Raw genomic sequence first — 9854 nt, 5'->3', positions numbered from 1 at the left:
GAGGGAAAGTTACTTCACCAGATCTCCCCCAAACACAACATGTCCCTGAGAGTCTGTTCTCCAGACTTTGTGCAGTCATACGTGTCCCAGCAATGGGGCTCTCGTTTCTCCCCGTGGTTGCTGGTACGGTGGGCAGGGGGACACAGGGACTGGATGTGGTGGGGTGTCTGGCCCAGGATGTTACTTCTAGGGCAGGAGAGAGAAGACCTGTGGCAGCGACTCAGAGCGGTCTTAGGGGTCATCAGAGCTAATGATGTCTACCTGCGTCGTTCTCAATGCCGTGCTGTGGCTCAAAGGGTTCATGAGAGGCTGGGCTGTATGAACAGGGAATAGCAAGCAATCGGAGGGAAGTGGTCTCTGTACACAGCACTGGGGCAGCTGCTGGTCCAGTTCTGGGGTGCACACAGGCTGTGGAAGTGCTGGCCTTAAAGTCTGTGAAATGTTGGTCCTTGAGACCCCAAAATGGGGTGTTCCCACAGCACCCTGCCCTCCGGGGGCTGGCAGAGAGCACAGAGCCAGCTCCGGGCAGGGAGGGATGTCTCCCCACAGCCCAGTTAGGTTCCCCAGCATCTGTCTAACCTTGCACCTCATTGCACGGTCCTACATCTGGGTGCTGGCCAAGCCCTTCTCTGTGCCACGCACAGCCCGGCTGGGGAGCGTGGGCGGCTCCGGTGCGCCAGGCGGACAGACGCCTGCTGAGGTCTCTTGCTGCCTCGCATGCCCTCCCTGGCTCCATCTTCCCTGCCCAGCATTCCTGGGGCAAGTGCCTGTTCTGGCCACAGGGAGGCGCTACACGAGGAAGGCAAGAACATGGGCCAGGAGCCTGAGCAGGGCTCTTTGGGGCTTGTGTTTCCTTTTGGTTGGAGGAGTCTCTCCCACGCGTCTTTCTCAGCCGCCCGGTGCTAGGAGCAGGCAGGCCAGAGAGCAGCCGGGATGGATCATCGTCGCAGGGAGCCATCGGGCCCCAACTCCGAGCCAGAGCGACCCCTGCAAAGGAGGTAAGCGAAGCATCAGCGGGCAATAGGGCGAGAGCATCGCGTGCCCCCATGGCTCCCCTTTCCTGCCCCCCGTTCTGCAGCCCACCTTCCCGCTGGGGCAGGCTGCGCCTGGGGCACTAGGGGGGGCGCTTGGGGGGATACCGGTGAGCCACACCTTAAGTATGCCAGCCACCCGAGCGCATCCCTGTACTCGGGCTGCCGGCTAACGAGCATGTTCAAACGCAGCTGGATCCCAAAGGCCATGGGCATCCAGGGAGCCCTAGGCAGCCATGGCCAAAGCCTGGTGTGACGTTCTGAGTGTAATGTAATAGCTCATGGAAAGGTGACAGGGCCAGAAAGAGTTAATGAACTCCCAGACTAACCTGACCCATGGCCGAACTTTAGAGGCTGGTTAGGAAGAGATGGAAATGAACAGAACTGTGAAATGAGCCGGCATGGCTAGAGAGAGAGAAGGGGAGCTGTGCGTTCAGGTCTTGTGATGTCAGCAAACAAGTCTTGTCTATTGCTGTGGCTTTGATTCAAAGATCAAAAAAGGAGTATTAACAGGAAGACACTTGAGTGACATAGTACTGTTGTCTATATGTCACTGGGAAGGTTGTGGTAACCTGTGTCTGAACTGTTTAATGGATAAATCATCCTGTGGTAATTGCCAGGATGTTTGGCAGAGGGAAAGTTAAGTCTCTTGTTTTCTCAGGCCAAAAGGCTGCTGGAAATGTATAAAAACCCTGGGACACGAACCTTCTTCATTCAGATCTGGTTTGGGTTTCAAGAGGGGGAAACCTTAAGCCATAAGGATTGAGATCCCCAGTCACTGACTGGAGTCAGTCTGAACATGGACATTGGACTATAACCTCTGGACTATTTCTAAAAGGATTTTTGGCAACTACAAACTCATCTCTGCTCTGTATCTGGACCTCAAGAATTGAACTCAAGTCTGTCTGTATATTGATCTTTTAACCAACACTCTCTCTCTCTCTTCTTTTTTAATAAATTTTAGTTTAGTTAATAAGAATTGACTGTAAGCGTGTATTTGGGGTAAGATCTGAGTTATCATTTGACCGGGGTCTGGGGCTTGGTCCTTTGGAGTCAGGAGAACTTTTTCTTTTCTATGATGAAATAAGATTTTCAGAATTGATCATCCTATGTTTGACAGGTGTGTCCGGAAGGAGGCCGGAAGCTGGGCACTTTAAGGGAACGGCATTATTTGGACGTCTGAGTAACCAGGGAGGGGCTATAGAAGCTGGTTTGGGCTGGCTGGGCAAATCTCAGTATTGGAATAGCCACCAGCCTTTGGGGTTTGAAGTTCACCCTGATTGAGTGACCTCAGCTGGCTCCCACAGACAGCACCTTCTGACGGCTGTGGGGTGGCTCCCCGTGAAACCCGCTGGGGCAGGGGGAGCTGGGGGCTTAGGCCCAGGACAGACTGGGCTGACACTGGCCTGGGAGGTGTCCCCGCAAGGCCGCGGCGGGACGCATCGGGGTGCTTGGAGGAAGCGCCTGCTGTTACCATACCTAGCCTGTGACTCCACGGAGGGCTCCGGGGTCCCTGCTTGGGCACTTCCACCACCACGAGCTTTGCCTTCAAAGGAGGGGGAAGAAAACCGTGAGCAGGGAATCCAGCCTGACTCAATTTCCCTCCTCCTTGGGGGGGGACGAATCTCTTCATCGGGAACCTGCCCAGAGTCCCGTCTGTGCCAGGGCTAGAGGGGGTAAGTAAGAGTCCCGTGCCTGTGCCTACAGGCTCCCCGGGGGAGACCGCGCACCTGAGGGGACAGGACTGGGCGGACAGCCTGGTTTCTACTCCTCTCCCTGCCACTGAGCTTCGCAGAGTCCCTTCCCCGCCGTGCCTCCATTTCCCCCCGTAAAATGGGGATAGGGCTACAGAGCTGCCCTACAGCGGGAGTGAGCAGGAGCAGAGGGGGCAGCTGTCACCTGCCAGGCTCAGCGTGGGGGTTGGGAGCCCAGTCCTCTCCCTCTTTGTTTCCCCAGCTGAGGACAGTGACACTCGCCCAGCTGTGCAGGACCGTAGAAAGCGCTCACGTGGCTAGACACTAAGATCCCAGGGCTGGTGCCCATTTCTGTGTCACCCTGAAGCTGAGGGTGTCTGCTGAGCCAGCGTGAAGCGATGGACTCAGCTCCAGGTATGGCGGAGAGCGCTCTGTGTCCAGAGCATCCCCAGGCCGAATCGGCCCCGGCCTTCCCAGCCTGTTACTGGCCACCTCTGAGCCCTGACTGTACAGATAGTCCTCGTGCGCTGCACGGCTAGTGTGAGCAGCGGCACTGGGTGTGTGGGGAGATTGGGGGTCTGAGCACTCCAGGGTAGACGCTGCCGACGCCGACGGGAAGGGTTCTCCCATTGCTGTAGTTACTCTGCCGTCCCGAGAATCCTCCTGGAGCCCGAGCGCTGCCTACCCCGGGGTTAAGTCAGGTTCGCTCTGTCGCTCTCGGGCGTGGAGTTTTCACACACACACACCCCCCCAAGCAATGTAGCTGGGTCACCCTAACTTTTTAGCATAGACCAGGCCTGAGTGTGTTACATCATGTCAAGTGCCACAGAAATGGAGCCACCTCTGAGTGGGAACAGAGCAGCTGTTTAATATCAGGGCTGGATGAAATATGCCAAACAAAACATTTTCCTGTCAGAAAATGGGGTTCCATCAAAATCAAATTTTTCCTCAGGAAAAGATCAGTTTTGGTGGAATCTTGTGTTGGTGGAATTTTGACCTCCTGAGGTCCCTTCCAACCCTGATAGTCTATGATTCTTCCAGTGGGACAAAGGAAGCATTTTGGGTCAGATCAACACTAATTTCAGAGTCTCCCATGCTCCAGTTCTCCCCCATGGGTCCTGCTCCCCGCTGGACTACATTTCCCATGATGCACTTGTAGAACTGATCAATGAAATTGTTTTTAATTGTTCACTTTATTAATATAACTTCATAAGTAAAGTTTTATGAATGAAACTACATTCATTCATAAAGCCAGGTACCCCAAGAACCGGCTAATTGAGTTTCACTTTCAATCCAATTGCTGCTTAAATCGCGAAACTTACACTGCTTCAACATTCAGGTTTCAGAGCAGCAGCCGTGTTAGTCTGTATCCGCAAAAAGAACAGGAGGACTTGTGGCACCTTAGAGACTAACCCATTTATTAGAGCATGAGCTTCCGTGGGCTACAGCTCACTGCATCAGATGCATTCAGTGGAAAATACAGTGGGGAGATTTATATACACAGAGAACATGAAACAAGGGGTGTTACCATACACACTGTAAGGAGAGTGATCAGGTAAAGTGAGCTATTACCAGCAGGAGAGCTTGGGGGCGGGGGAGGACCTTTTCTAGTAATAATCAAGGTGGGCCATTTCCAGCAGTTGACAAGAAAGTATGAGGAACAGTAGTGGCGGAGTGGGGTGGGGGGAATAAACATGGGGAAATAGTTTTATTTTGTGTAATGACTCATCCACTCCCAGTCTCTATTCAAGCCTAAGTTAATTGTATCCAGTTTGCAAATTAATTCCAATTCAGCAGTCTCTCGTTGGAGTCTGTTTTTGAAGTTTTTTTGTTGAAGAATTGCCACTTTTAGGTCTGTAATCGAATGACCAGAGAGATTGAAGTGTTCTCCGACTGGTTTTTGAATGTTCTCATTCTTTATGTCTGATTTGTGTCCATTTATTCTTTTACGTAGAGACTGTCCAGTTTAGCCAATGTATATGGCAGAGGGGCATGGCTGGCACATGATGGCATATATCACATTGGTGGATGTGCAGGTGAACGAGCCTCTGATAGTGTGGCTGATGTGATCAGGCCCTGTGATGGGGTCCCCTGAATAGATATGTGGACACAGTTGGCAACAGGCTTTGTTGCAACATTGTAACTTCTTACTCACTGTTTGTCATTCATTATACTTGTTCATATTGGAACTCAAACTCCATCTTAACTTGTCCCAAATTCCATTTTGAAATGCTCACTTCATTTTGTAACAGCTTGCTGCAACCTTCATTTTTGCAAAACCCAGCTGTAATCTTATTAGTATAGTTTAGATGTGTGAATGAGGTCTGTATGGATAATGGAATCAACCTCCAGCCCCAGCCTGTCCTGATGAAATAAAGTTCAAACACCAAGGGCTGAAGATCCAGACAACAGCCCTGACCAAGTAAGAAGGGTCCACCCTAAAAAGAAAAGAACAACAAAAGTATAATGGAAGGAAGATCAAAGCCAGGTCCCAGGCTGAAAGTCATGCCTGCAATTGACGGGTGATCAATCACACCCAACCCAGAGGCAGCGTGACATAGCAAGACCAATAGACTTTGGATTCAAACTAAAAACCTATAAAAAAGATGGGTGAGAATGAAGACTTTGGGTAACGTTCTGCGTCCAGCATCAAGGGGTCTCGGTGCGCGCCCGACAGAGACCCAGCCCTTCCTCGTGCCTGGCTTTCCTGGCTAGTTAGCCACCATGAGCTACGATCCCAAGCTGCGAAATCAAGCCATGAACTCAAGCTACATTCAGGACTGGTAACTATCGAGCAGCTGCAGAACATTGTGTGTGTGTGAATATACAGATACTAGATATTAGTTATTGGTCTTAAATCAAATTGCGTTATTATAATAAACATGACATCTTGTCTTGTCCCCTGAAACGATCCCGTGCAGTTTTATCTGTGTAACACACTGTGGTCTCCCGCTCTGGCTGAGCTGCCGCAGTGCATCATGGGAGCCCCCTGAAGCATCCGAGTGGCTCAGCCCCGGGGACAAACCGAAACCCAGTGGCTGGTTCCAGAATGTCGGAATGCTCCATTTCCTTGGGAAATGTCGAAATGCAACGCTCTGGGATTCTCCAGTCCAGGGAAAGCGTCACTATTTTGATGGCTCATCCCCATCCAGAATGAAAACCAATGTGGACACATCAGACTCTTCCGGACATGGAAATGGGGTTTTCCCATCAGCAAATCAAAGTGTCCAAGTGGAGCACGGAATGGGGAATCATCCAGTCCCAGCTGAACCTGCAGGGTGATTTTAGGGAAGCGGAGGGTAAATTACCTATGCCTGGTCCTGGCACTGGGGCTAACTGCTCCTACTCACGGGGGCAAAAACCACTAGAGGAGCTTTAATGACGAGGGGTCGGGAATTCTTTTTTACACCTTCTCTGAAAAATGGCACCTTCTCCAGCACAGCGCCCCTAGCATTCCAGTGGAGGATTGCTCTTCTCCCCTATTTACAGCTGGGGCTCAGAATGCAGCGTGGTAGCCTTCAAATCCTTGCTCTGCCCCGACTCCCTGCGTGACCTTGCTGGGGGACAGTCTGGGCCTGCCAGTTAGACCACATCAGCTTGTCTGTCTCCACGCCAACTGAGTCCTGATCTGCTGCTGCTCCACACCTTGTGTTGCCATTTGCCCGGGTGCAAGGGGGTGAAATGCTGCCCTCCGGTCTGACAGCGTGTTACGCTTGCTGGGCACTGGTGTGAGGGACAGCCGGAGCTCCCAGGGTTCTCCGCCGTCCCAGGGCTTCACGCCAGGCAGGCCAGGCAGGTGCACCCTCTCCAATCTCCTGAATGCCCAGTCCGAAGAGCCTCTCAGAGCCCTGCCTGGGTCCGTAGGCCGTGCGGGAGATGGCCGGGGGGCAAGGGGAATTGGTGGTCACTGGGGCGGAGGGAAGCTTTAGAGCAGCCCCACGTCACACCCTGGCTATGTCAGCCTGAGGGCGCTGTGTGGCCACCCACAAGGCGACTGGCAGATAGGAGGTGGGAGCTGCTGCTGGTCTCCTTTGGGCCAAGCCGGGGTGTCTGCACGGCCGCTGCTGCCCAAGTGTGTAGCGAGCATCAGCCAGGATCCCCCCACCCACCGTGCACGGATTCTACTCCACCCCAGGAACAGTCGCCCCTTTTCCCGGCTCGTCCGGTGCGGTGCTGTGGTTCCCCGGTTCAGAGCTCCCTACAAGCCGCGTGCCAGCATTGTGTTCACTAGTGCACAGGACAGTCTGTATTTTCAATGGCCCAAGCAATGGGGCTCCCACCCCTTCCCTGGGAGACAGCGCCCTGGTCCCATAGATCTCACTACCAGGCTGGGTTTCCTGATCCTCCTCTACCATTGTCCCTCCCTCGGGGTCCCTCCCAGCTCTCCTAAGCGATCCCAACTTCCCCCTGGTGTGCTCAATGCCGCCCCCACCCCACGTGGCACTGAGCAGGCCTGCCCCCCAGTGCAGCCCATCAGTACCGGGCTGCACAAGGCGGGATCAATCTGCCCCTAGCCCCTTCCTCCAGCTTCCTGAGCATTTCTGGGGCTCTTCTCTGAACTCCCCGAAGCTCGTCAGTGTCTGTCAGGTAATGAGATGCCCAGTAGTGAATACAATGTGCCAGGTGCATTCCCACCAGAGGCATATCGTGAGGGGGGAGGGGCAGTGTGCCCTCCCAACTCTGTGATTCGATGCCCCTCCATCCATCTGTCCATCTATCTATCCCCATCCACCCCCTCTATCTATCTAACTATCTAGGTTGCACACTCCCATCACTGCAGGATCTCAGCTCTTCCAGGGGTCTGTTGCTGCCGTATCCCCCGTCCGACTCCTTTCTAACAAACCTCTCGCTGTCCCGCTCGCTGCCAGTCTCCCCAGCCATTCCCGCTGGGCTCTGCTCTCCCGTCCTGTGCCCAGGGAGTTCCCTCCTGCTGCGCTTGCTGCATTTTCCCTAGTGGGGTCCCCAATCCCGCAGCTGGCTCGCAGCCCCTCCCCCCCCCCCCCCGCCCATGTAGAGTCCACTGCAGGATCGGAGCCTGAATCTCTCCGTTTAGTGTCTTTTGCTCGCTCCTTGCCTCCCCTGCTCCTTTGTGGGGTTTCCCTGTCCTCACTATGGCTCCTTCCCAGTTCATGCCCTTTGCAGATGTCATGAGTATGCAGCTGTCTCCCTCTCCCAGGGGCTCCCTGTAGCTAGGAATCGAGACTGGACCTCCCCAAGACCCTGCTGCCACTTACCTTCGGCCTTGGGTCCCCCGGCCTTTCTTCCCTGCTGATCTTATCCCTCGCAAATACTTTTTGGGGTAAGGGCTTCCTGACTACTGATTGGAGGAACAGCAAGCCCAGACCGCAAAAAGATCCAAGAGAGAAAGAGATGGAGAGAGGCAGGACCTGTCATCTGTGCGTCCCATTGAGGCGGATACATTCCGGCACCGTGAGGCAGGAGGGACACCGCGGCTGAGAAGAGAAGAGAAGCAAAGGTGATGCACTGCCTGTCTGCGCCCGAGCGTGTTGCTCTTCCCCCTGAGGGGAGATCACTCTTAATATTGTTGTTCTTGTGTACTATGGTAGGGTCTACAGGCTGTAACCAGGATCAGGACCCTGCCATGTTGGGTGCTGCTTAGACCCCAACCCAGGGGAGCTGGAACAATTTGCATAGGGGGGGTGCTGAGAGCCATTGAACCAGACTGTAAACCCTGGATATGATGGAAACCACTTCAAACCAGGGGGTGTGGCAGCCCCCCAGCACCCCTACTTCCAGCACCTATGCCCTATCCAGGATCAGGGCCCCATTGTACCAGGTGTGGCACAGACAGAGTATAGGGTTGCTAACTTTCTAATCGCAGAAACCCAAACATCCTTGCCCCGCCCCTGACCTGAGGCCCCGCCCCACCATACCCCCTCTCTGAGGCCATGCCCCACTCACTCCATCCCCCTCCCTCTGTCGCTCACTCTCCTCCACCCTCGCTCACTTTCACCGGGCTGGGGCAGGAGATTGGAGTGCGGGGGTGGGTGAGGGGTGCACGCTCTGGGAGGGAGTTTGGGTGCAGGAGGGGCTCAGGGCTGGGGCAGGGGGTTCTGGTGCAGGAGGGGTTGTGGGGTGCAGACTCCGGCCGGAAGGTGCTTACCTCGGGCTGCTCCTGAGCGGTGGAGCCGTGGGGCTAAGGCAGGTTCCCTGCCTGCTCTGGCCCCGCGCCGCTCCCGGAAGCAGCCAGCCTGTCCCTGTTCCCCCTGGGCATCCCAGCCAATGGGAGCTGTGGAGTCGACGCTCAGGACATGGGCAGTGCATGGAGACCCCCTGCCCCCACCAGGGGCCACAGACACGTGCTGGCTGCTTCCAGGAGTGGCGCAGGGCCAGGGCAGGTAAGGAGCCTGCCTTAGCCCTGCTGCACCGCCGGACTGTTAGCAGCCTAAAATCTCCTGGTTTGGCTTCAGTAGCCTCTGGGAGATTGAGCCCGATCCCGGGAGACTCCTGGCAAAACCAGGAGGGTGGTAACACTGACAGAGTGAGAGACAGGCAGGTTCAAAAGACAAGACCAACAAAGGAAGGGTATACTGGACCTAAGAGCAGGCACGAGCATCCTGACTGTACCTCTGGCTTGGCCCTTTAAGGTCAGGTATTTAGGGTGGGGCCTGGAGAGATCATGTGACCAAGAGACCCATGTGACGGGAATGGCAGGACTATATAAAGAGCTGCCTGTAGCTTTTTGGCCCTGGGTCATTGAGGTAGATGGAGGGCTGCCTTGTGTTTGGGCTATCCCCTGTCTCTGTTGTGTGGTTAGACTTATCTGCCTTACTTGATCAGCAGGGAAACTGAGGAATGATTTGCCCTGCTATGAGAAGGGGGCTGCAGACAGGATCAGGAAGATGGAGGATGAGTCTATGACTGGTGCTGGAGAGCTAAGGGAGTCTCTAACAGAAGGAAAGCTATCCTTGCTTCACAGGGGAAACTGAGGTACAAGGGGGTGATGCACTCAAAGTGGCACAAAGCTGGAAATTGACCCCTGGGGTGCTGCTGTAGTTGGAGCCAGTAGAGAAGAGAGTGAATGTCTGGAAACACTTTTCATTCTGTGAGTGTTGGGAATGGGGGAATTCCTGTGGAAAGTTAACCATTTGTGTTCGTAAGCAGTAAT

The 9854-nt window shown here is 54.3% G+C and overlaps 1 long non-coding RNA gene across 1 annotated transcript; it reads right to left on the bottom strand.

Moving 5' to 3' along the window:
• Positions 1-4126: 4126 nt before the first annotated feature.
• LOC142070684 (uncharacterized) lies at positions 4127-8056 on the bottom strand. The gene is made up of 2 exons (XR_012666646.1): positions 7960-8056; positions 4127-5163 (listed from the first exon to the last, which is right to left on the bottom strand). It is a non-coding gene; the product is annotated as an uncharacterized LOC142070684 (long non-coding RNA).
• Positions 8057-9854: the final 1798 nt, after the last annotated feature.

The sequence above is a fragment of the Caretta caretta genome, chromosome 1 (genome assembly GCF_965140235.1).
Source record: "Caretta caretta isolate rCarCar2 chromosome 1, rCarCar1.hap1, whole genome shotgun sequence".
NCBI classification, from domain to species: domain Eukaryota; kingdom Metazoa; phylum Chordata; order Testudines; family Cheloniidae; genus Caretta; species Caretta caretta.
This window is presented reverse-complemented; position numbering and strand designations above follow the sequence as displayed.